The sequence below is a fragment of the Poecilia formosa genome, unplaced genomic scaffold (genome assembly GCF_000485575.1).
Source record: "Poecilia formosa unplaced genomic scaffold, Poecilia_formosa-5.1.2 Scaffold0, whole genome shotgun sequence".
In the NCBI taxonomy this organism is placed as follows: domain Eukaryota; kingdom Metazoa; phylum Chordata; class Actinopteri; order Cyprinodontiformes; family Poeciliidae; genus Poecilia; species Poecilia formosa.
Window position 1 is genome coordinate 4,568,877 of NW_006799939.1, and position 24,220 is coordinate 4,593,096.

The window sequence follows — 24,220 nt, forward strand, 5'->3', positions numbered from 1 at the left end:
GATGGTTACAAGTCATTTTTTCAGAGTCCAAGTCTAGCCTGAAGTCATCGAGGGCCAAGACAAGTCTCAAGACAATAATGACATAAACGTGTTCTCAGCAAGTCCACAGCATTTACCGCTGCTCTAACCCCACAACACTTGTAGGCCTGAAATGTGGCTGTTATGATTGAATCAGTGGATACAGTTTCATTTCTCAAAGTCAAACATTTATTGTTTGCGAACAGACCTTTCCTTTCTGAAGAAAAGCTGAAGAAGACATTGGGTAATTTTACTACATTTGTGTCGTATAATCTAAGTATATCTTCTAAAACCACGTTGACCTTAACACGATGGATCTAATGTTGACCAGTGGGGGACACATTTCTGCTCTGAAACGCCACCTTGAGTTCGAGTTGTTTTGATTTTGGACAATCGTTCGCCTCTCCTTTTTATGATGGCCGCTGTAACTCATCTCACGATGGATTCCCATCAGTCCAAACTTCCATCAAGTCCAAGATGCTCGCCGTGGTTTTCATTGATTAGACTCAAGAGTCCCCACATCTCAGGAGAAATACCTACAGCTCAGGAGGATTTACTATTGATCCCCACCTTCCTATGTGGTAATATACCTCTATCCACCCCTCCCCCCCCACACACACACACACTTACACAGCCTGTCTCCATTTTACCGACAAGGTGTGCAGCGCAGATAGACTCAAAACATTACGACAGAACTGATAGACTCGGAGGGAGAAGTTTTTCCAGGGGAGACGGCGCTCCGGGAGAGATGACCTCTCGTTCAACTAAGAGTGAGACGCCTCTATTTGAATTCTGTGTATGCTCTGATTGATGAGGCATTATGTTGCCCTGCCCTTTACTGTATTGTACTAGCAAGCCCTTTATTACTTTAATGCCTTTCCAGTGATGTCATCCTGAGGTCATGCTCAAGCAGGGGCCATCAGTGGGGCTTTGATTGGCAGAGGCGCTGCCGAGGCTCAGCCAATGGCTGCGCGGCGAGGCAGGTGGTTGTCATGAGATGGGGCAGGCAGGGGAGAGGCTTCGTTAGCGGCCCCAGTCATGCAGTGTAAATCGATATCTACCCCACTCCAAACTCTTCCGAAGCATCGCAGCGTTCCCTCGGCCATCCGGCGGAGAAGGGCCTGCGCTTTTCGCGCTCACTCTAAAGCTCCGATCCTGCAGCTCACAGCTCACAGCGGCTAAATGGGCAGGAAGACGGGGGAGGTGGAGGGAAAGGAGCAGCGGAGCGGGGTTCTGAAGAGAGAAGACAGAGCAGTCAAACATTTCAGGGCCCGCCATTCCAGAGTAATGAAGCATAGCAAGAGAATATACCTCTGCAACATTTGATAAAGATGGGCTGACACGCCAGTCCAAATAGGTTCCTCTGTACGCCGGCACGTGTCTATCCATCACTGCTAGGCATTACAGACAGGAAGAGGAGAGTGGGAGAGGGAGGAAGGGGGTGCAAATAGGAAGAAAAGTGTAAAAATTGAGTGACAGTGAGGGAACAGGTGGGGAGGTAAGGGTAGATAGAGAAAGGGAAGATAAAGAGGGGGGAGTGAGTGAATCCTTGGCAGCTGGTGGATCCTATCAAGGCCGATTGGTTGGTGAATGAGGCTCGGGAGGCCCGTGTCCTTGTACCCACCGGTTTGTTTTCCGCTCGCTCTGGTACTCCGGCTCCTGCAGCGGAAGACAATAAAGAAGCGAATGAGTAAACGTTGCACATTTTACGTCCTCATCATCCCCGCACTCTGTCTCTCCATCTGTTACCGCCTCACCCGCGCCGTAAAAAGAAAAGGAAAAAACAAAAAGAAGAAGGAGGTGAGGAGCGCAGCAAAGAAAGACAAACAAGGAAACAGTTGTATCTCCTGTTTTTGAAGTCTGAAGTTTTGGTCAGGTTCAAGGATGAACCGCTGAAAATTCAGTTGACTTGCCTGTGGTTTAGACATCAAAAGATGGACATTAAGTGCAAAAGGTTAATCTATATCATGTGACTTTACAGTTGAAGGTTGTAAAATTAAAATGCACTCTCATAAAAAGGAGAGGCGAACTATTGTCCAAAATCAAAACAACTCAAACTCAAGGTGGCGTTTCAGAGCAGAAATGTGTCCCCACTGGTCAACATTAGATCCATCGTGTTAAGGTCAATGTGGTTTTAGAAGATATACTTAGATTATCTCTAAGCTGCTCTACTCATATCTATATATAGTGCCAGATGTATGGCACTGTCGTAAACCTACTAAGAAACGGTACCTAGACTGACAGCGGAGGATTCATCAAAGAAACGGCCAAGAGGCCCACAGTAGCTCTGGACGAGCTCGACTGGACAACTATTGGTACAAAAACACTTTCAGGTTTTGATTTAATTTGAAACCATGAAACCGTCACTTTCCTCTTGAGTTATGCACTGCCTTATGTTGGCCTTCCTTCCATACAGCATCCCCGCAAATTCATTTAAAGTTTATGGTTATAATGTGATCAAATGTGGGAAACCTCAAAGGGTACAACTACATTTGCCAGGCAATGTAAAAGTTCTTCTTTTGAACCATCATGGCAAAGCACAACTCTATGTGAGGAAGTTTTATCTCACGTTTCCAAAAAGTAAACTTTTACACTGACAACTATGTTGTTTTTAACTGCAGTCGCTGTTTGCTAATCTTTGAACCCATGCAAAACGTTCATGCGTAATTGTGTTCTGTCTAATCTCACTGGCTTTGCAGCTCTGCTGCTGTATGTGCCGCGCAGTTGTGTCTGCAGGCATCAGGGGCGCCACAGATTTCCGCACCTGGCCGAATAATCGTTGAGTCAGTTGATATTGATCAACAACTTTACCATAAAATGCGGCTGCTGACATGTCGTAGTTATTTTTCGCTCTCGGACAGTAATGGCTTAACTTTTTGCTTCTTTCAGCAAATCCGTCCTTTTGGGAGGAACAAGGGCTGCTTGGAACCGTGCGAACACCGAGACAGGAAGAGAGAGGAGAAACAAATACAACAAATAAGCCCTGCCACAACACAACGCAACATGGCTGCTCGTTGTCCCCAGGAGGTAGCACGGGGGGGAGGGCCCCTCAGCCTGCCGGCCCGGCCAGGTACACAGCTTTGCTCTCAAGTCTTGCGGTGATTAATGAAATCTTAACGGCAGGCGAGACACAAATATTCATCACCTGGCTGCCCCTATTGTAATGCATGTGGAGAAGCAGGAGTGTGACAGAGGAGAGCGGAGACAAGAGCCCGTCCAGAGACAAAACACAACATGGGGCACGGGGATTATTACCAGGCCCACAGAAACAACGCTTTTTGTTCTACCCAACAAAATGGAGGCCTGTGATTTATGGACAGCCGGCATCTGTTTGGAGCAAGGGGAGACACAGATTCATGTCTGCTATTATGGGCTGTCCATGTAAGCAGTGTGAGGAGCTGAAAAGGAGGGAAGAAGAGGGGGTCGCCGCCGGTCGCGCCGGTGGCGGGGTTTGTAGTCGTTAAGAGCGCAACCTTCTGGGGAAAGTGCAGAGTGTCAGCTCCACGTCGTACCGTGAATCTGTTACTTCAGAGTGTGGGTGAGGTGCTGCGTTACATTGTATATCACAAACAGATGTAGGCCCTCGCAAGCCACACCAAGGGAAGAGGGCCTCGATGAGGCTTCCGCTGCAAAGAGGCGCGACAGTGAAACAAAGTTTGATACACCGGACGATAACGAACGTTGCCAAGCTGAATCTTCCGTACCATCGCGCCGCACAACGAATCCAGCTTTGTGTGCAAGACTGATACGATCGGTTTTGATTGATGACACGCCCGAGACCAGGCCGTGAAGCTGTAGCGTTCTCGGCATATTTTTTTTTTTTTTAGAAGGGGACGGAGGAGGGACGTGCAGAAAATGCAGGGGGGGTACGAGGTTGGGGAAGCCGAGATGGAGTGCGGCAGACAGAGAGGGGAGATTGCTCGCTGTCTGTGTGTGCAGCGTAGCATTGACTCGTGCATGCTCCCCAGTGATAGTGTCAGGTTCGGGTTGCTCAGTGGCAAGGGAAGAGCAAGGGCCCCCCCACAATGTTTTAACACCCGTCGCTGATCCCTGTCAACATCCACACCAGCTAGCCTTGACAACAGACGACCTGATACCTGCCGTTTGCACCTGACACATCCGTGAGCAGCACTCATATAGACGTACCGTACTTCCTTCTGGTGCACGACATCGCCCTTTAAAAAATATCTTAAAAAGCACTTAATATATCCAAATCTCAGCCTCAGAAAACAATTACACAGCCCTGTTTTTTTTTTTGTTTTGTTTTTGTGAGAATCTCTCTCTGTCTCGCTTTTTTTATATTCCTCCAGGCAGCAAGAGAGAGGGAAAAAAGGCCCTCATTGTTCTATTGTTCACATTGTGTCCTTCTTTGCCTTGGAACAGCGATTGTTTGCTGCACAGTTAGGGAACACAATGGTGTTCACATAAAAATGAGCCACTTAGCTCTCACACTAAATTAGCACTGCAGAGGGGAGTCGGGCTTTCCAAAATCGCTTATTCACATTTTCCGCTCCTTACCAGCCCTATAAAACCAGCCGCTTCTTGCTGAGGTGGACAGAAACGGTGACAGCCGGCGCGTACGCTCCATCCGTATCGCTGTGTTTTGATGGAGTAAGAGCAAAGGTATTCAATTATACGGGTAAGATTGTACCATCATCTGCCATAATCGTGTGAAATCAAAACCAATGGCCTGTTGAAATGAATGTAAAAAAAAAAAAAAAAAAGAGTGGGGATTGACAATTAAAGATGCAGTGGTGTATTTCTTTTCTTTTTTTTTCTACCACTAACAAATGTAGACTGACAATAAAACACAGCTTGGTGATGATGTAAGATTTCCAAAAAGTGTAAAAGTTTTAAAAGTGCACCAAAGGATAAGAGTGTGACATCTGTTTCCTGAGTACTTGGCCATTTACATTTACACCAATTAGGACCCTTATTTTTTTTCCGCAAGTGTTGCCACTTTTCATTCCCATGTGCTTTATGCTAATGAGAATCGCTTATTTAAATGACGATGGCAGTAAATATTTATAAACAAAATGCTCATTTTCCATCTGATTGTGGTTCTCATCGTTGTTTGGTCTTGATTATTACTGCTTACAGATTACAATTGAAGAAAATTACTCAGAGGGTTCCTCTGATCATAAATAGCATTTACTGGAGTCATAAAACCAGATTTTCCAATAGTAGACTTTGAGTAGGTTATAGTAATTAAAGAAGAAACATCCTCATGTCATGTACAGGTTTATTTACAGTCAGTATGAAACATCTGTTACATTTTGTATTCAAATAAGTTAGTTATAAAACTCTTATGAAAAGTGAAAATAGTACCAAATCGAGTTAAGAAGCAGTTTTTGACAGGTGTTAGTTAAGCATTTCATTTGCCTTTTATCTACAAATGATGACGTGTTAGAAACAGAGTTTGAGTCCCAAACTACGAAGGATGGTAAAACTGAAGCAAACTGTGTTGATGACAACAATCATCTTCAAAACTTTATTTCTGTAGTTGCATTTGAACTTTTTCTCCATTACTGAAATGAACTTCTGATTGTAGCTATTTATCATGTTAAATAGCCATGTGATTTTCCAAAGACTAGTGTTGTGGTTGTGATGGTTTAGAGACTGTGGATCCAGATACATATTTCTCTTAATATTTTTGAAATTATACAAAAATGACGAGTGTTTTTAGAAAAACATTTTTTCATGAAAAACATGCATAATTTTTTTTAATACAACAGATTGACATGAGTATAATAGGAAATATTTTTTATATACTTTTTTGTGTTTTATGATTTTTTTTGTTACTCTTCCATGGATATAAGATATCTTGATCAAGAGCATAAATTAATTTTTCCTTCATTAAAGTTTGATAGTTTTCATTAATTTTAAATTAAATATATACATATATTTATTTTATTAAACAAAACAAAATACAGTTATTTAAAGTCGTTTAGGTTTTGCGGTTTCCATACAAATTTTATTTAGTAGGCATAATGGCAAAAGGATGGCCTTTGGACACTAAAGGTCGCTGACCCCTAGAATAAGCTGGGTGCATGCATGTCGGGTGAAACCAGTAAAAGTTTGTCGTCTTGGAATCATTTTCAGCTGAGGCCGCCCATGGGCAAAGCAGCTGTTCTGCTGGGACTTGAATATCACATTGAAGTAACACATCAACCAGGCAACAGTTTTAATCTGACTCAAAATGATCCCTGAAGACTTTTGATGATGAAATCTGGCCATCCCATGTGTTTCATTGTTGCCAAATGTTCCTAGAATCTGTCCAGCTCAAACATTTTACTGCATTCAGACAGAAGACAAGTAAACACCTTTGAAGGAGGAATTTGATTAAAAAGAAGCAAGTAAAGAAGAACAAATATGAGTGGATGTAGTCAAAGTAACTGCTTTGTCTTTTGTGACGTCATCAGAGGAGTGGGAGCTTGTTTTTGAGAATTGAAGGCTATGTTCTTTACAGCAACGTAGCAAAACAAAAAGTCACGTTATAATGTGACGAGCTACATTCAAAGTAAGTTTGACTGATATCACAGAAACATCTGGCTTCTAGATTTACCGTGGGCACGGTGAGTCGTTGAAAGGAAGAACGTTCATTTATGCACCTTTTGGGGAAGCTGGCGCTGCTCCTTTAAGACTCAAACTCTCCCTTCCTCTGTAAATCAACCAATCAGAGCAACCGGCCGCATGTTGCACCTCTGCAGTTCTAAATGTCAAAAAAGGTGAACCGGTTGGGCTCCAGTTGACGAGTGGGTGTAAAGAGGAAAGAGAGAGAGAAAAAAGAAACAGAAACATTTCTAAAAATGTTAAAGAATTGTTTTGCATGGGCTCCTTTGCTCTGCTGTTAGCACAACACATGTCCCAGAACACTCCGTGACCGAAGAAATGAAGTACTCTCTTGGGTCAGACAAAAATCAATTCCTCACTCGGGCAAATTTCTCCATTACCTGCTACCACCTCTCCGTTTTTGCTTTTTTTTTTTTTTAAATGCTGGCATAGACGTATGACTTAGGGAAGGCATTTCTGCCAGACGGCAGAAGTCCTGCTCCTGACAAACATCGGCAGCCTCTATCTAACTTTCATCCATTTTTGTGTGGCGTCAGCCTCAACTTTCCGAGCCTTTGTTGCGAGAAGAGGCCGAGTTGTGAATGCCACCGTTTCTCAAACTCAGCGGACACCGTTCTTTTTCTTTTTTCCCCCCCTCAAGAATGCACACGTGTCTGTATCTTCCCAAAGCTGTCGTTTATCACCGAGAACTGTTTAGTTGAATGATTCCCCCTCATCCCCCCAAACCCCTACCCTGGATGATTTACCTAAGCCGGTACATGCGCAGCATTTGCAACAGATAGAAGGCTTCCTCCCACCACCACCCCTTTTTTTTCCTGTGGGAAATCAGACTCAACGATTCACTACCAAACATCCCATTAAATCAAGCATAATCCCGCGTTTACCACCGAAACTTCATCCCCGAGCCTGACACTCCTGCCATTAACCCGCGTTTCTCACTTTGCCACGATCGGCGTCCTCCGGGAGGTTTCCTCCGTTTTTCCTTGTTTTGAGGCCGCGTTTAAAAACTCGAGATAATCTTTGTACATTTTACGACTTTCTTACGTAATTTTAACAAGCCGTATGCAGAGCCATTATATCCTAACAACCTCAGCTGACCAATTTATAAGCTATAGATTTGAAATATGGAGTTGAGCGCTGGCACGAGAGGGAGGACCACTGTACTCAGCGCTGATACCATAAAAATCCCCCGGTGAGCAATCATCTCTGTGCATTTGGCCAGAGTTTGTTTCACACGCCTCTCCGGCTCCTCCTCTTCTCATTCTGCGCCGGCCCGGGGTGATTTCCATGAGAATTAACTTGGCGATTAATCACAGTGTTCCCGCACTCCCAGATGTCATTCAGGGCCTTTTAAAGACATCAGCGCGCTGCTATGTTTATGAGAGAGGAGAGAGATATGAGCTTTTGGCAGCCCGGCCCGCAGACCCTCGTTCGAGCTCCCTGTGGGACTCTCACACAGTCAGTCAGTCACTACCGTCCTGGATCATCCCGGGTCCGAGTCTCGACTTCAGGGAAAGAATCAATCAAGGAGCAATGGAGTCCTGATCGGAGTTGTTTGCAACGTGACTAATGCCCCCGCTGGACGGCTTCATTCCGTTTTCCAGGAAGTGATTAACTCGTTGTAAACAGTCGGAAGATTCAAAAATAGCTGCGCAAAAGAACTGAATCATTATTGCACTGGAGAGTTTTTTTTTTTTCATTCAATATCACGGTGCTGTATTTAGAAATTCATGGAAGAAGTGGATCTATTGCTGGTGCGCCTCCTTGTGGCTGTCTTTGTCAATTTGTCACGTTAGAACAAAAGATGTCAGTGTATTTTATTCCAGTTTTAAGTGATCAAGTAAGGCACAATTGTGATGCATAACTTTAAATAAGTTAGAAAATGAGAGATTTTCATTGGAAATGTATCCAGACCTTCCGGGTCGATACTTTGTAGAACCGTCTTTCGCTCCAACTCTTTGCTGGATGCACTTCCATCTTAAATATGGAAACGTTGCCTTTTCATTTTTGCAAAATAACTTTAGATCAGCCAGACTGAATGGAGAGCTTCTGTGGTTTGCAGTTTTCAAGTATGCCTCAGATTTGTAATAGAATTTAGGTCTGGGCTTTGAATAGGATGTTTTAGAACCTAAATATTTTGTGACTTTGGCTGCAAGTTTAGGATATTGGGGATAAACCTTCGCCCTAGTTTCCCTGTCCCCTCTGAAGAACAGCAATCCCACAACACAATGCAGCCACCACCGTGTTTCATCATGGGGATGGTGTCTAGAACATGCCTCATAATAGTTTTTACAGTGAAGATAACATTTGAATAACAAACTTACAGATTTATATTTTCTTAATTGTATTTGTTTGTACAATTAGAGTGGAGGACCTGAGTGTATACCTCATTAAATGTTAACTAATTATTTAATTATTTTGACATCGTATTGTCTAAAGCTCTCCTTATATTTGCAAGAGGCCACAAAGATTCAAACAATACATACGTTTTAAAATATCTGAGCCCACAGAAATGTACAGATTTATGATCGGGTCGGATTCGGGCAGGTTTTACTCAGAATTTGGAGATAAAAGACACGGTAGGAATGTGACCTTGTATTTTCCACATCTGCTTGGGGTTTGTGATGGGAGGGAAAGCGCGTTGGGATGTTTTATGAACAGATGCATTTCACATTTGGGTCACGTTGGGTGGTTAAGAGCCGCACATCTGACACTAAATGATGTCCACCTTTTAATCTGTAGAAAGACCTGAGATAATTAATCAATCCAGCCATCACTATTGGTTTTATTAAGGCATTTCTGCTAATAAGAATAAGAATGTAGAGCATGTAGGACAAAGAATATCTAACAGTCCAGTACATTAGACCTCAGTTGTTCACGTCTTTGCATTTTATTGTCAGAAACCATTTTTGTTTCCAGTGAGAACAACATGGTAACACTAAAATGTTTACCAGACGCTTGGTATTCAAATATTAATCACATGCTATAGTGCATATACTTTCATGGCAGTTTGCACCAATGAGGAGCAGTTTGCCCCTCATTGGTGCTGAAACTTGCTCTCTGTCAGGTTTCAGCATGTTTCCTTTTGCCTCGTAATGATGGAACGTGAGTCTTCAAGGAAAAACACATGAATCATCTGATTAAGAAAGCTTTGGTGTAAAGGAGTCCTGTGAGGAAAAGAAAGTACAAGATTTCTTTGATGTTCAGTAAAGACAGGATGTTTTCAATATCAAAGAGTAATGCTATTAAAAAGGGAATTATTGTATAAAAAAATGGCAATCTATTCAATGTCTATACATGTTTTTGTTTTTTTTGTCCTTGGAGGGTTATGGCAAGGACATTACCCTTGCTAGGTCAATAACCATTGACCTGATGCCCAATGGTCATTATCAACTGATTTAAATTTTTAAATTAGGGTTACAAAACTTGAACCAAACTTTATATGTTTCTCCTTTATTTCCATTTGGTTTTGAAGGCCCTCAAAAAAGCAAGTCAACACCTGTCGCTTTCTCATCTCGCCAGTTCCTGAAATGACAGCTATCAGGTCAGATCCTCCATCACAAATAAAGTTTTCCATAGGTTTTCCCAGGCTAGCAGGAATTAATTTTGTAACATATTTTTGGAACATGACGTGTTTCTGTGTCTGCTCTATCTTCTCAAACCACCCGTTGGTTAAATGGAAGTTTTCCTTTTCATTGTCACCACATACATGCTTCGCATGAGGTCTTAGTGCTGTCAATCACCCTCGTTCACAACAACAGAGTCTACCATGAATGCTCCTGCTAGTTAGCATGACCACCAGTTATGGCGGATAAACAGTTTTCCTGTAATGGTAACTTGTTTATCTGCCAGTAGGACATTTAGCAGCATGTACACAAGATTGATTGACAGCACTAATGACTCAGAGGACGTAAAGGAACTCAGTGTTTTGGCAATTTTGCAGTTTTCTGGAAGTTTGTTCCAGATTTGTGGTGCGTAGAAGCTGACTGCTGCTTCTCCATGTTTGGTTCTGGTTCTGAAGATGTAGAGCAGAACCAGAACCAGAAGACATTGGGTATTAAAAGTATGTATAATGTTGCCAAATTGCAAGAGGCACTCTTAATCCCACTGTTAAAAGATCCTCATCGGAACGCACATTCTAATTTACTTTTCGGCCTCTTAAAGCAGAACAGTTCATTCAAGAATATTGTGCAAAAACGGAACATCTTAAAAGAAACGACATGAATCTAAATATCAGTTTTTACATTTACAATCAGAATCATTCAGTAAATGCAGTTTCAGGCAGATTAAGAAGTTCAAGCAGAAAAAGTGATCAAGACGAAGTTGTGAATTCCCCTGCTCCAACAGGTCGCTGATGATGAAAACGAAAGTGGGGGACGTGTGGGAGGGCGCTCTATGCGACGTCTGAATGAGGGGGATCTCACTTTAAAGAGTCTTGTGAAGTCAAAGACGTGTTAATAAACACTAGGAGGAAGAAGGGTGAGGGGGCATTTGGGTGGGCTCACCCAAAGGGGGTGGAGGGATGCTGGCTGGGTTTGGGAGTGGGGGGTCAGGATCATGGTAGTCAAATCGCTGTTTCCTCTCAGGGAGAAGAAAAGAGTTAATGACACCCTAGAGCTTCCCACCCCCTCCCGCCGCTCTACCCTCTCCTTTATGGAGGGTGATCGGCACACGCACACACACACACACACACACACACACAGTCATTTCAGAGGTGAGGAGGCCAGGGAGACAGCAATCCCGTCCCTCCGCCCCGTTGGGAAGAGGCTTTCACAAAAAAGAAGGAGGAGGAGGAGGAGGCGCGATAGCTGTGATTATTATTACTAAATATAATATAAAACAGTCAGAGTGGGAGCCCGGGAAAAGGGATCCACCCATCCGCCCACACGCTCGCTGTTTAAAACTCTGCTGAGGACACAGGGACAGGTTTAAAGACAGCGCCTTTTCAATGCCAGGGGAAGAGGGAGGGGTTAATAAGGGGCTTGGTGAAGGAGCTTATGGCAGGGTGAGGGAAGCGGGGAAGAGGTGAGCGGGGTGGCAGGGAGGGAAGCCTGGCTGCCACGGTGTCAGCGGAGGAGACGGCGGAAGCCAAGACCTGGAGACAAAGCTGAGACAGGCCCCACTGTGAGCGCGTCTTCCTCACACACAAATGAGGGACAATCAGTAACAAATATGTCACGCCGTTTTTGAGCTGTAATTGTAGCTTCCTCTTTCGGAGCAGAAAGTGTGATGTTTTTTTTTTTTTTTTTTTTTTTTTGAAAAGGTGAGGCTCATCATTTCAGATTCTGTCAAAAATGCGAAGGCAGAAGTGGGAAAAAAAAAAGAGAAAGAAATGAAATGATGGAGAATCCGAAAGCTCCCCAAGTGTCATTTGAATAATTCCAGAGTGGAGACGACGTCGTGTGTGTGATGTTTTCAACTGTTTACTCCTCTGTGACTTGATGCCAAATTCCCCCCCCCCCCCCTTGAGTTTTGTGAAAGTGGAACGCTGGTGACAAACCAGCGAACAAAAAGATAAACTGACACAGAGGTCTTCTTTGAGTCACAGATGAAAGAAACCGTTCAACTACTTATCTCGTCTGCTTTCAATAAAGCCAAAATCGGAGCCGTCTGACACAGACTGAGGACGTGTTGACCAGTGGGAAGTGACCTTCAGGCCATAGGCTGTGTGTTGTAGACGTGTTGGACCCCAAACATTGTGGATAGTAAATACTTTACTGCACTCAGATCATTTTGCAAAGACCCTGAATATTTTATTTCTCTTTCAAATATTTCCTTAATGTCACAAGCCTAATCTAGCATTTTTGGCTTAAAAAATGACATGAAAAAAGTTTCCCACATGGTTAGTGAAGAACTGGGGGTAGGCATTAAACTAGCTCATCAAACTTGCTTGTGTCCATTCCAAACGTACCTCGCTCTATATCATCTTCATATACTTCTCCAGTGTACTGCGTTCCCCTCTTCCAGCTCAGTGCTTTCCGGTTGGATTTTTGACCCCACCGAGGCACTGAGACTGAATTCATGCAAAACCCACCCAAAAAACCCACTTGATGCCAAATACATTAAAATTTTGCTTTATTGACCAAAACTACTTGGTTTCCCTGCACAGTTTTACTTGTGCTGGAAGAAAGATCATATGTGAGGTTCCACAAGGCTCCTTTCTTGGGTCACTTCCATTCATTTTTTATTAGCTAACTCATATTACAAGTATTACAAGTATTACAGCATCTTTCTTTATGTGTATGCTGATGACACAGAGGTGTATGTTTTTGAGTATGCACTTGACAGTTGTTCAGTACAGTCACGGAGTACATGTCAGTAGTAGATGTGTCGGATTTTGTTTCATATTGATGCAAAAATAATAATAATAATAATAGGTCATTGGGGTTTATTTTCTCCAAAAACCGAACAGTCAAGATCTGCACTCAATTAGATCCCAGTTTTGCTTTCACATGTGGTAGCATTCCTGAACAACAGCAGAAAAAAAACAAACAAAAAAATCTAAAACGAAACAAAACAGACACTACATATGTGATCCTCCAGTTTGTGATGTTATGGCTACAAATCATCTTCTGCCTGCCCAGAAGTTATTACCAGCCACACAAAGTGGCCAGCTTAAGCAGACGGAGTGAGGAGGGAAAAAACATAAAAAAAAAGGCAATAGTTGTGTTTACTGGTAGAACGTGGAAAAGGTGGGTGGTGGGGGGTTAATGCCTATTTTCGGATAAAAGTCCAGGGATATGGGATAACTGGTTCTACTCCATTGTAGTGTGAAATTATAAAGCGTTACCTGCTTTAATTTTCCAAATACAAATTAAATCCTCAGTAAGCTGACTTTAAATCAATAGTTTCATTTAAGAGGCCACGCGATTTAACAAAAATGAAAACTAGCTGGTCCGGTCAATGGAACCCGGTCATAAATCAAAGGGCTTTGGGAGGCAAAAAGCCAATTTGACTTGTATATGGAGCAGCCGGTGGCCAGGGGGGAGCGCAGCAGGGAAATGAACTCACGCTTTATTAGGACTCATATTGACCTGCGTCTCCTCTACCAGCACCGCCGCCCCTCTCTGGCATTATAGCGTCATGCCGTATACACCCCCCTATTAAAAACCAAGAGGTGTTCAAGTGGAAAACAGTTTTTCATATGCAACCCAGAGTAAAATTTCTGTTTTCTATTAGCTTTCTTGCACAAGAAGAGGAAGGAAGGAAAGAGTGGGGAGATGAGGAAGGGGAGATTGGGCAAGAAAGCAAAGATAAAACAATACAAACTTTTAGAGAGATGGGGAAAGGGAAAACTTGAATCGAATCTGGGAAATAAAACAACAAAAACAACAAATGTATTGTCAAAATGCTGGAAAGAAAGAAGGGGGGGAGAAAAATAAAAAATAACGTCTCAACGGTGAGGATTTTATTTGTACATCAGTTGAGCACGCCAACATCAAACATTTAATGTCAGCCGTTCTTCAGAGACGCAGACGAAAGGCAGCGAGATGCAAGGCTCACATTGTCATCAAACAATCAAACAGTCATCCGCTTCTCCAAACAGCTTGCAGCTCCGCTCAGCTGGCACCAGACACTCACATTACAATAAACATTTCTCCTAATGTGGTGCTCACACCACGCCATGCTTTCACACACACACACACACACAAAAATAACACTCTGTTTAACAGGGCGGCCTGACAGCTGGAAAATGGAAGTCGGAGGAAGACTTTGCGCAAATCCCAACGCGAGCAAACACGTTACGATCGGGCGCTTGGTTGGGGTCGCAACATTGCGCTTGATTGTGAATGAATGGTTCTGAGCGCCGCAGTAAATCCATTATCAAGTTGTTATGTCATACTTAAATTCTCCTCCAAAGTGTTCCCATATATCTTGTCAGCGGTTCATTAGCCGTTTGGACAGGTAGTGCTTTCTGTGCGGCCCACAGCTGACCCCACATTCTGCCTCTGTGTTCCACTTAAAATAATGGACATCCCCTGTCTCGCATCCATCAATCACGCTGCGTGAATACCCCCTCTCCCCCACATACACACACACCCCAACCCCACCCGGAAGATACTTTGGAGGGGTTAGGAATCCCACTTACAGCAGCATTCTGACTCAGGATAGATTAGCCAGGCATTAGCGGTGTTTCATTAACCTTGCGTTAAGTGACATCCTCGCATGATTAATGGACATTATTAACAAAAAGGAGATTGTATTTCCGAAAATGAACCTTTTGTGAGACGTCCGCCGCAGCGTTAATAGGTTTGTTTATTAATCATTCGTAGCAGAGGTCCTTCATTTTTGAGCTAGTGATACATGGAATGGCTACGAGGGAGACTGACAGCAGCCCTCATTGAGCTCCACGGAGAATGTGAAACATTTATCTTCAAGTGCACGTTGCATTCCAAGCGTCTCGCTGCTTCCTTCTGGCAAAGGCTCATTTGGACATACATGAGTGCGGTGACTTAAAGGGACAGTCCATGATTTTTTTTAGAAGATTATAGGTGGTCAAAATCTTACAGGAGTTAGCTCTCTTAGCTGTTCCAGGAGATTGAAGCTAATATCTCGCCTTAGAGGGGGCCAGAATTAAAGTGTACTTCTAGTGTCTTAAAATTTTAATAGCAATTTAAACACTATTATTGGCCTCTTAGCAGTGGTAATGTTTATTTTTACTGGTTATTTTGAGCGCTTTTGCCTTCGAATAAAGAAACTTAAAGACAAAGATTGATCTTTTTCTTCTTATTGAAACAGATTCTCATTCCTTGATAAAAAAAAAATCTGACATTATTTACTATATAAATTTTAAATGTTCATTCAAGATCATATTTGATCTTGATTTAAGGTGGCTAAAATAACAGCTGTGTAAAAAAAATAAATACCGTATTTTCCGCACTATGAGCCGCACCTAAATACCTTCAATTTCCTCAAAAGCTGACAGTGCGCCTTATAATCCGGTGCGCCTTATATATGGACCAATATTCAGCCACAACAGATCTAGCAACTACGGTAAGCAGCCGCCGACTTCATTTTCGGCTGTAGAAGAAGAAGCGCGCGGTGCATGCTGGGATAGTTGTTGGAACGCTGGTTTGTTAATAAAGTTTGACTGACCTATCTAGACCGTCTAGAATCAGGTCGTCTGCAGGTCATTTAGCACCACGTTCTCCACGAACATGCTGTGTGCAAACTGAGAAGGGTGACCATTGTCCGGCCACGCCCCAGCCCAGTCCCGGAAGGCTCTCCTTGCCGACCGGAGTCGGACTGTTTTGTTGACATTCCCTTTAGTGCAGCTCCATCTAGTGGATGTGTAACGTAACTCCAGCCTCTACTGTAGCTTCTATTCTATGCGCCTTATAATCCGGTACGCTTTATAGTGCGGAAAATACGGTAAATAAATTTGAAAATATTCCTTACCAAAACCACAACAATATTTTTGTTGCTGACATACCATCACTCAAATCTGATGCTCTACATGTTCCATTCAGTATCTGTTTCACTCAGGAAGATTACTGGAGGTGCACCACCTCCAAACTCAATTTCCTGTGTTAATAAGAACCTTATTTTTCATAAGTAACCACCAAATGCAAACATGACGACTTTGCAGTGTTTAAGAAAATAGGATGTTCTGATTTTTTTTTTTAAACTATAGTAATTTTAAGGTGAGAAAAGTCCACTTTGGTCAAAATAACCATTAGCTCGAGACTCCACAATCAACTTATCTGGATTTATGCCAAACTGAGATCCCAACACAAAGTTACTAAGATATTCTCTTCTTATGACCTTTGAATAGAACAGAAACTCTTAAACAAGAAATAATACTTGGGCATTTTCAATTTATACAAACAGTTTTCACTGTAAATCTGCCATCCTATTTTGATGTAAACACCTTTACTTGGTTTTACTTTGGGTTATTTCCAGGACATCATTTTTTAATGTTATTGCTTTAAAGAAATAAAATATTTTTCTACTTTTACAGGCAAATCAGAGGGATTTTAAACAGCTATTGGCTCCCTCAAAATTAGCACAAAGAAAGGAAATGGCAACAGCCTATATGATGTACATCCAACAGCCTTCACTATGTATCTATATAAAACTTTGCTGTCTTTGCATGTCTCTCCATGACGTCAGTCGGAGAGGGCGATGGGTTCACACCAGAGACAGCCTGTCCATCAGCTCTCATCCTGTCCAGACTCTTCTGAAGCCTGGGTGAGGCTGAAAGTGAGGAAAAAGGCGAGGCTCGAGCGGAGTGGAGGGGTTGAGGCGCACGGCGCGAGACGAGGTGGGGCTCCAAGGTGCTGCTGTCCGCGCCCGCTGTCCTGCTGTCTTGAAACCCGGCGGCCACAGGGGAGCTCAAGGTGCTGTCAGATGACCTGACAAACCGGGCTGCCGTCAACATCTTCTGTGGACATAGGAGGCATGAGGTGCAGCTCGGTTTGACTGTGCACCTGTGTTTCCCCCTCTTCCTGTGTGTGTGTGTGTGTGTGTGTGTGTGTCCTTAACTGTCATATATGATTGTTAGTAGGCAGCTTTTATCTGCCCTCCTTCTGGTTTGACATTCTGCTCTCTCCCTGCTTCTTAAAGCAGCAAGAAATGAGATAAAAATTCAAGTCTGAGCGACAGGTCTGACAAAGTACGGAGCTCAATCATCAAGGTGCCAGCTGTCGAACGTGCAAACCAGACAGAAAGACACACCTGAAGGGGTTTAGAAAGCCATTCGAAGGTCTCTTTAATGTGTTCAGATTTGCAGTATTTTCTTTTGAATGTAGAAATATGAAACTTTTTCTTCTTTTCCTTAGTCTAAATCTTATAACTTTTTCCTCATTAGATTTTTAAACTACGTTGTGTAATGTATTATTAGTTTTACAAAAAAAAAACACTAACGTGTTTATGTCACAGAATATTACACCTTTTTTGCTGTTCTGCCTTGCTGTAAAGCAACATTGTATCTAACAAGTTAGCTAACCAGCGGGGTTATTTTCTCTGGTAGCCAGCTATAGCGGTCATAATTACAGACACTCAGGTTTATGTTGCTGAATGCAGTTGTGAAATTATATATTTTAACCAAAAAACACACACTAAAGTTTTGAATCAGAGAATATTACATGTTTTTGCTGTTCCTTCTTCTTATAATGCAGCATTGGATCTAAGCTAGGAAACTAGCGGGACTACCAGCAATGATAGCTAGCTGATTTACAGACATGCAGGTTGTATGTTGCTAGCTGACGTTGTAAAATAATGCTATCGATATGAGTGCTGGGTGGAGCTCCTTTTATTTCCCTGCCATAAATGTAGTATTTCCAAACAATTAAATTTGTCTTTCACGTAAGCAAAGATAAAGCAGCATTAAATCCAGCCAGCTAGTAGTGTCACTGGTTTCTTGTTAAAAGGACTTTCAACCATAAAATTAAATGATGGTAAACTGTAGCAGTTTTGAAATTAAGGGTGTGACAAGATCTTGTACAAGATATTAATGAGTCACTTTATTTCTTATTGAGGTGACTGCTATCTCGTGAGCGCTACCCATTTGCAGTCAGTATGGCTTCACCTGAATAAACCTAAATCACTCGCTTGGAAGCATTTTCAGTTCCCTGTATGAACTATAAATGGCAGTAGTGGCAGACAAGACACAAACAATGTATGAAAGTTGTTCAGAGGCTGAAAGAGGCAGAAGCATCACTATAACAACCAATGAATGGATGTCTATGGGTATGTTGAGCTACTTAACAATCACAACCCACTATAGCCACTGGGAAATGTTGTACTGCAGACCACAATTCAAGTAAACTCTATAAAAGTACAGAATTAAGGCCTTTATGAAAAATATATTTGATCTTCGAAGTTTTCTTGAGAACATTATTAAAATTTTGTGAACTACGTATCGTGTCTCGTCTCGTGAGCCACTAGAGGTTCTGATTGAATGAAATCTATATTCTTTTGTTTCGAAAGTATGAATGTAAAACTTTTCTTTTTTTTTTTTTTGCCCTTTGTCTACAAATGTTGAAGACGTATCATCCATCACAGCACATCTTGTGGGTTTGCACAGATTCCTGTCACTCTTCCCCTGTAAGAGCAAGACTCTGGTGATCAAGGTCCGCCCGCCCGGCTCCCCTCCCTGCTCCGCTTCCTCCTCCTCCTCATCGTCGTCCCACCACCCGCTGCCGGGCCTGGGAATGACTGACGCTGTCAGAACGTCTGGCACTCAAACATGCCGGCTTCTGACGGGTGGCGGCAAACGCGATGTGACACAGCCAGCAGTATCTGGTTTCTCCTGCGCCGACTCCATTTCTTATAGCTCAGAGGGGCTTAGAGCGGCCACGGGGAGTTGGTGTGTGTGCACGAGCGTGTGTGTGTGTGTTTGGCTGTGGGAGGTAATCGAGCAGATGTCAGGAGAGACTCTGAGAGGGGATGTGTACACTGAGGGACGACTGAAACCTGTCACATTGATTTTCAGTGCTCTCGTAGCATCCGGGGTGTGCTTGCGCGTGTTTGCCTTTGAGGAGTGTGTGTGATGTTCAGAGTGTGTGTTTGTGTGTGTGTGGCTGACATTCGCTTCCACAATGTATGTAGACAGTATGAAAACAGAGAGCTGATAATACGTAGAAGTAATAATTAAAAAAAAACAACGTTTTTTAAAGTATTCATATCAGCTTGTGCTCATTACATGTGTGAATATAAACTGTAATATTGGCACATCACGAATCATAATCTATTCAAAGCGAGCCTATTTCACATTTTTACACTTTTTTTTTGTTGATGATGATGATGATAATGTAATAACTACCAATTAATTCAATCCCCCCCAAAAAAGACATCCCAGTTCTTTTAGTGTGTTATAGAAAACGTGTTTCATACAGACATAAAACTGCTTCACAGGTGTAAAGGAGAAAAAAAAGAAGAAAGATTAAACAAAACCAGAAAAGAGACAATTCAGCTCGGATTAATGAGGATCACTCCTGGCAGTTTTTCCTTTAAAGATGATGTATGAAATGATCTTTTTCCGCTCCTCCTCCTCCTCTTCCTCCTCCTCTTCTTCTCCATCTATTTTAACCACCGAAATATTAACACACACTATAAGACGCGTCCCATCTGGTTAGTCGGTGCATTTGTTTCCTCCGCGAGACGCTGAACATCAGAAGAACCATTACTTCTAGCCGTGTGTTCACAGATTGCTCTGCAGCTCCACATGTTCTGCCAACACAATGAACCCGGGGCTGCGAGATAAAATGTCACAGCTATATATCCTCAGGCTTGTTTAAGTGTAAAAAAAAAAAAGAAAAAAGAAATCGAAGGTAGTCACGCCAAGGGTTGTTGAGCAACATGAACAGAAGCGTGACATCCGTTCACCTACCTGACTGCTTCTTCTTCTTCTTCTTCTTCCTTTTCTTCTTCTTCTTCTCCATCCTTGACTCCTAGAAGTAGCAGAAGATTCCCAGCAGAGGAGACCCAGGATGCTCTCCAGGTTCTAGGTTAAATACAGACAACCACAATGCTCGTCACAACCCTCCATGTTGCCATACAGAGTGTGCCATCTTTTGGCTGTTTTTAGAACTGCCTCTTTCTTTCCCTTTTTTCTTCCCCCTCCCCTCTTTTTTTATTTATCTATCCGTCTGTGCAAGGGAAAGATCATAAAATCAGTGAAATAAAGTGAAATGGTTGTCTGGGGGGATGGATATGTCCCTTGCAACGTGAACTGGAACTTGAGGAAATCACCGGATCTCCTGCAGCTTTGCGGAGGACGATTGCTGTGGGGGCTACTTTCTTTCTCTTTTTTTCTTTTTCTTTTTCCAAAACCGGTGCAATTTATGCAAGCTCTCCAGCCATAAAGAAAGAAAGAGAAAAAAAAACCCGAAACACACATTTCTGCCTTCTGATGTCGCTCCTGATGAGAGAACTGGATGAATGAACGAGCCCAGAGCTCAAAACTAATTATGCCAGTTAGAAACAATTAGAGATAAATAATCATAAGTTTTTCTGTAAATGCACGAGGACATGTGTGCGTGCATTCATTGCCATGCAGCAAAAAAAAAGAAGTAAAACAACTCAGAGAAATAGAGATATTCACCTTCGAAGGGTCACTCTCCTCTTCCTGGCTCATTAAAAACAGCCCCATTAGCGCTGCTCCTTCAGAGGCTGACAGTTATGTGAGCGAGCGCGCTCGTACGCATGTGTGCGTGCGCGCGCGCGAGAGAGAGCTAGCTAGCGTGTGTGTACAGCATGGCGGTGAAGACGCGCGGCGTTTCGGAGGCCTCTGGGCTCCAGAAGAATACATTAAAAAGCAAAGAGCCCCTCTCCTCTTCCTGACTGACTCCTGCTGGGACTACTTAGCATTTCTGGGGTGAAAACTTCTCCAGCAAGGTTGTCAGACACTATATACAAATTACGGCAGAGCTAAATTGCTCCTGTATGTAGTTATTTAACATTTGCGTGTGTGTTTTTTGCGTGCATGTGTTTGCCTTGGCCTGACGAACGCCGTATTCCCTCGACACACGACGGGCAACGCTGTCGCTGCGAGGGAGACAGGGGGAAGAAGAGAGAGAGTGAGGGGGGAAAAAAGAAAGAGAGATCACTAAAACGATTTAAAGAAGGAGAGAGAGAAAGAAAGAGATTGGAAGCTACAAATCCCTCAAGAATCCACAACAACTTCACACTCTTTAGCTCATGAAAATTCTAGCGGTTTTAATGTGTTTTTTGGGTCACAGATAGTGAGAGGAAGTAAAAACATCTCTCCTTTCTGCACTTATTCTATCGTCATCCATTGAGAATTAGGCAGAGAACCTTTGAAATTAGATTAAATGCTAATTACAGTCAAGACCACATGCGGGGTCGGACCGAAAAGTTAACGAAAGGCCTCAGATCAGGGCAAAATATCACCAAGAAAACGCGTCTGTTTTTAATTTCGTCTCCTCTCCTCTTGACCTGTTCCTTTGATAAAATATGTTTTGAGGTAAATATGTTTTGGGGTAGTTTTCATGCGTGTTTTGTAGATTAGAGCTTTTAAATAGAATAGGATGTAGTATAGTTTTAACCTAAACTCTCACATTCAGATGGTACATTACAACAAATGCACTGTGGTGGAAATATGGACAGTTTTTAAGTAGAGTTATATATATATATATATATATATATATAAAAGTAGATTACAAACTATGTCGCATGTGACAGCAATCATGCTGTAAAGTATACTCAGTTGTAGTTAGAACAGCATTTTATTGTACTACTACATAGTTCGACTTCTAGTTTAAAAACATTTCTGAGGACTTTTAAACCATTAAAACTGTTGAAATGTTTTAAAATTCTGTCGTTAATCCAGACATTAATTGAAATTCAACAAACAAAAAAAAATTGGTATTAACAATTGTTTGGTTTTTTTAACACTTTTTTTTAAATCCCTATAATGACAGTTGTGATTTTCAAAATGAAGGCTACATGTAGGGTCATTTCACAACATTTAGATTAATCTATTTTGCTTGGGTGAGTTTATTTACGTTTCTTACACAATCCATAAAAATGTAGAAAAAAAATTAAGTTGGAAACTTAAACTTAAAGACATATTTATTTGATTAATTATGAACAAACTCATTGATGTTTATTACTTATGCTGATTGAAGCATTTTTCTGTTTTTGACATTAGAACTGCAGGCTTGATGCTAACAACAACAAAAAAACCTTTCTAAAGTTGGTTTTGTGTCCATAAACAGAAACCGATTTTTTTTATCAGCATGAATCATAATTTCCAAGTTGTGGCGCCTTTGTTAACTCAGTTACTTTCATGACATAGAGATATCTCTGTCACGTCACTTTGTGAAAGAGTGTCTGTAAGCCAAGGAGTTTGTATTTGTCAGAAAAGAAAACTAAAAATTGTCTAAATGTTGTCAGTTCTTGTGACACTGTGACATGAGCACACAGGCAGACCTTGACTCAGATGTTAAATCCACGTTGTTTTTTTATGCTCTTGTCAAGCTCACCTGGTTAAGCTGGTTTGTAACTGTGATCCTGCAAATTAGATCACAACCCCAGTAGACCTTTTATTCCTTTTTCTCTCTGATAAAACATGTCGGGTTGTTTGTATTGATAGACAAATAACCTGTATTTATGATGTATATCTATGAATTATATCCTAATTTTATCCAGTTTAAAGCTACAGTGTGGAAGTTTTACAGAAGTGTTTTTTTTTTCATATTTGTTAAAACTGTCACCAAGTCGTGACAATATGAGACAGATAATTGGTGAAAAGACTGATTTCCTCTGCTTCCTCTCAGTGATATTATTGCTGTCTAAAAAAATTTACTGCTTCTTAACAAAAACGACTAATCAAAACCAGGAGGAGGGTCTTAGTGCTGTCAGTGAATGCAGCTAATGGTGGAAAAATAACTTACCGTTCTAGGAAAACCGCTTGTATGCTGTTATCGGTTATGCTATGCTAACTGAGCAGGCTGTGTTATGGTGAACCAGCTGTAGCTTAGCAAAGAGCAAGCAAGCGAGGGTAAGCACGAGAGTGATTGACAGCGCTAAGGCCCTCCTCTTGGCTCAGATTGGTGGTTTCTGACTGAGTGGTGTATTTCTGACAATTTTTTCACAGATTATCTGTTTTGTAAAATAAACTGTCACGACATCAAATATGCAAAAAAACATATTTCTTAATAAGTTACATACTGCAGCTTTAAATGTTAAAAAGAGCAAAAAAGAAAATTGGTAATTAATGGAAAAAACAAGGTTTTGTACAGCTAAAATTCAGATTTTTACATTTTCCGTCGTCATTATCAGTTATTTCCATGACTTAACTTCCTAGCTTTTCCTGGGTTGAGCATCGGCGGATAGGCTCGTGAACATACGCGCGTGGACCTTACTGTCTCGTAGGAGTGATAACAAGTCGCCCGGCTGCTCACCGCCACCAGCCATCCATTTAAAGTGAATTAGGACTCAAATACTCGACCCATCAGAGGTGCCAATAACGAGGAGCGCCGTTGAAAATTACAGGGGGGAATTTAAGTCTGCTGGCTAATGGCATTGGCACCGACACTTTGCCAATACACATTTAGCTGCGTGTGGGTGCGCCTGGCCCGGGGTGCCGGCAGAGACTGACACATCTCTCTTGAGCCTGTCCAGACAGAAGATTGGCCTGTCTGTCAGCGGCCAGGCGACCGCCATTACCCCACCATGACCCCCAGCTCTTCTTCCCCTGTTAACCCACACCACATCCACACCTCCACTACTGTCAAATACCCCGCTGCTCTTTCTTTTGCCTTTGTATTTTCCTCTTTTACGGCCAACTCTTCCTTGATATTGCACTGCAACCATGTTTTAGCGGTAAACAACAACAAAAAAAATTAAGAAAAGTTCCTCAACTCTACCCTCAAGTCGATGACCTTAATGAGACAAAACATCTGACTAAAAGATCAGCTAAACCTGCAGAAACAGCTTTAATTAACGGGGCTTTTGTGTGCGTGATCATGGGCTATTGCTTTTAAAATTTAAATTGCCCTCAGATTCCAACTAGCACCGCTGGTTTACATTTAATATTAAATGAACTTCAGCAAAAGTGTTGGAACTTTTCTCCACGTCCTGGAAAACATGAAGGTCCAAATTGAATCAATAGTAAATTAGCTGAAACTAGTAATAGTTGTTGAGGAAACATAAATAAATG

The 24,220-nt window shown here is 42.1% G+C and overlaps 1 long non-coding RNA gene across 1 annotated transcript; it reads right to left on the bottom strand.

The window, feature by feature from the left end:
- Positions 1-189: 189 nt before the first annotated feature.
- LOC107837269 (uncharacterized) lies at positions 190-20,743 on the bottom strand. Its single transcript, XR_001663289.1, has 5 exons — positions 20,639-20,743; positions 19,925-20,038; positions 1,643-1,677; positions 1,330-1,409; positions 190-1,251 (listed from the first exon to the last, which is right to left on the bottom strand). It is a non-coding gene; the product is annotated as an uncharacterized LOC107837269 (long non-coding RNA).
- Between the last annotated feature and the right edge of the window lie 3,477 nt (positions 20,744-24,220).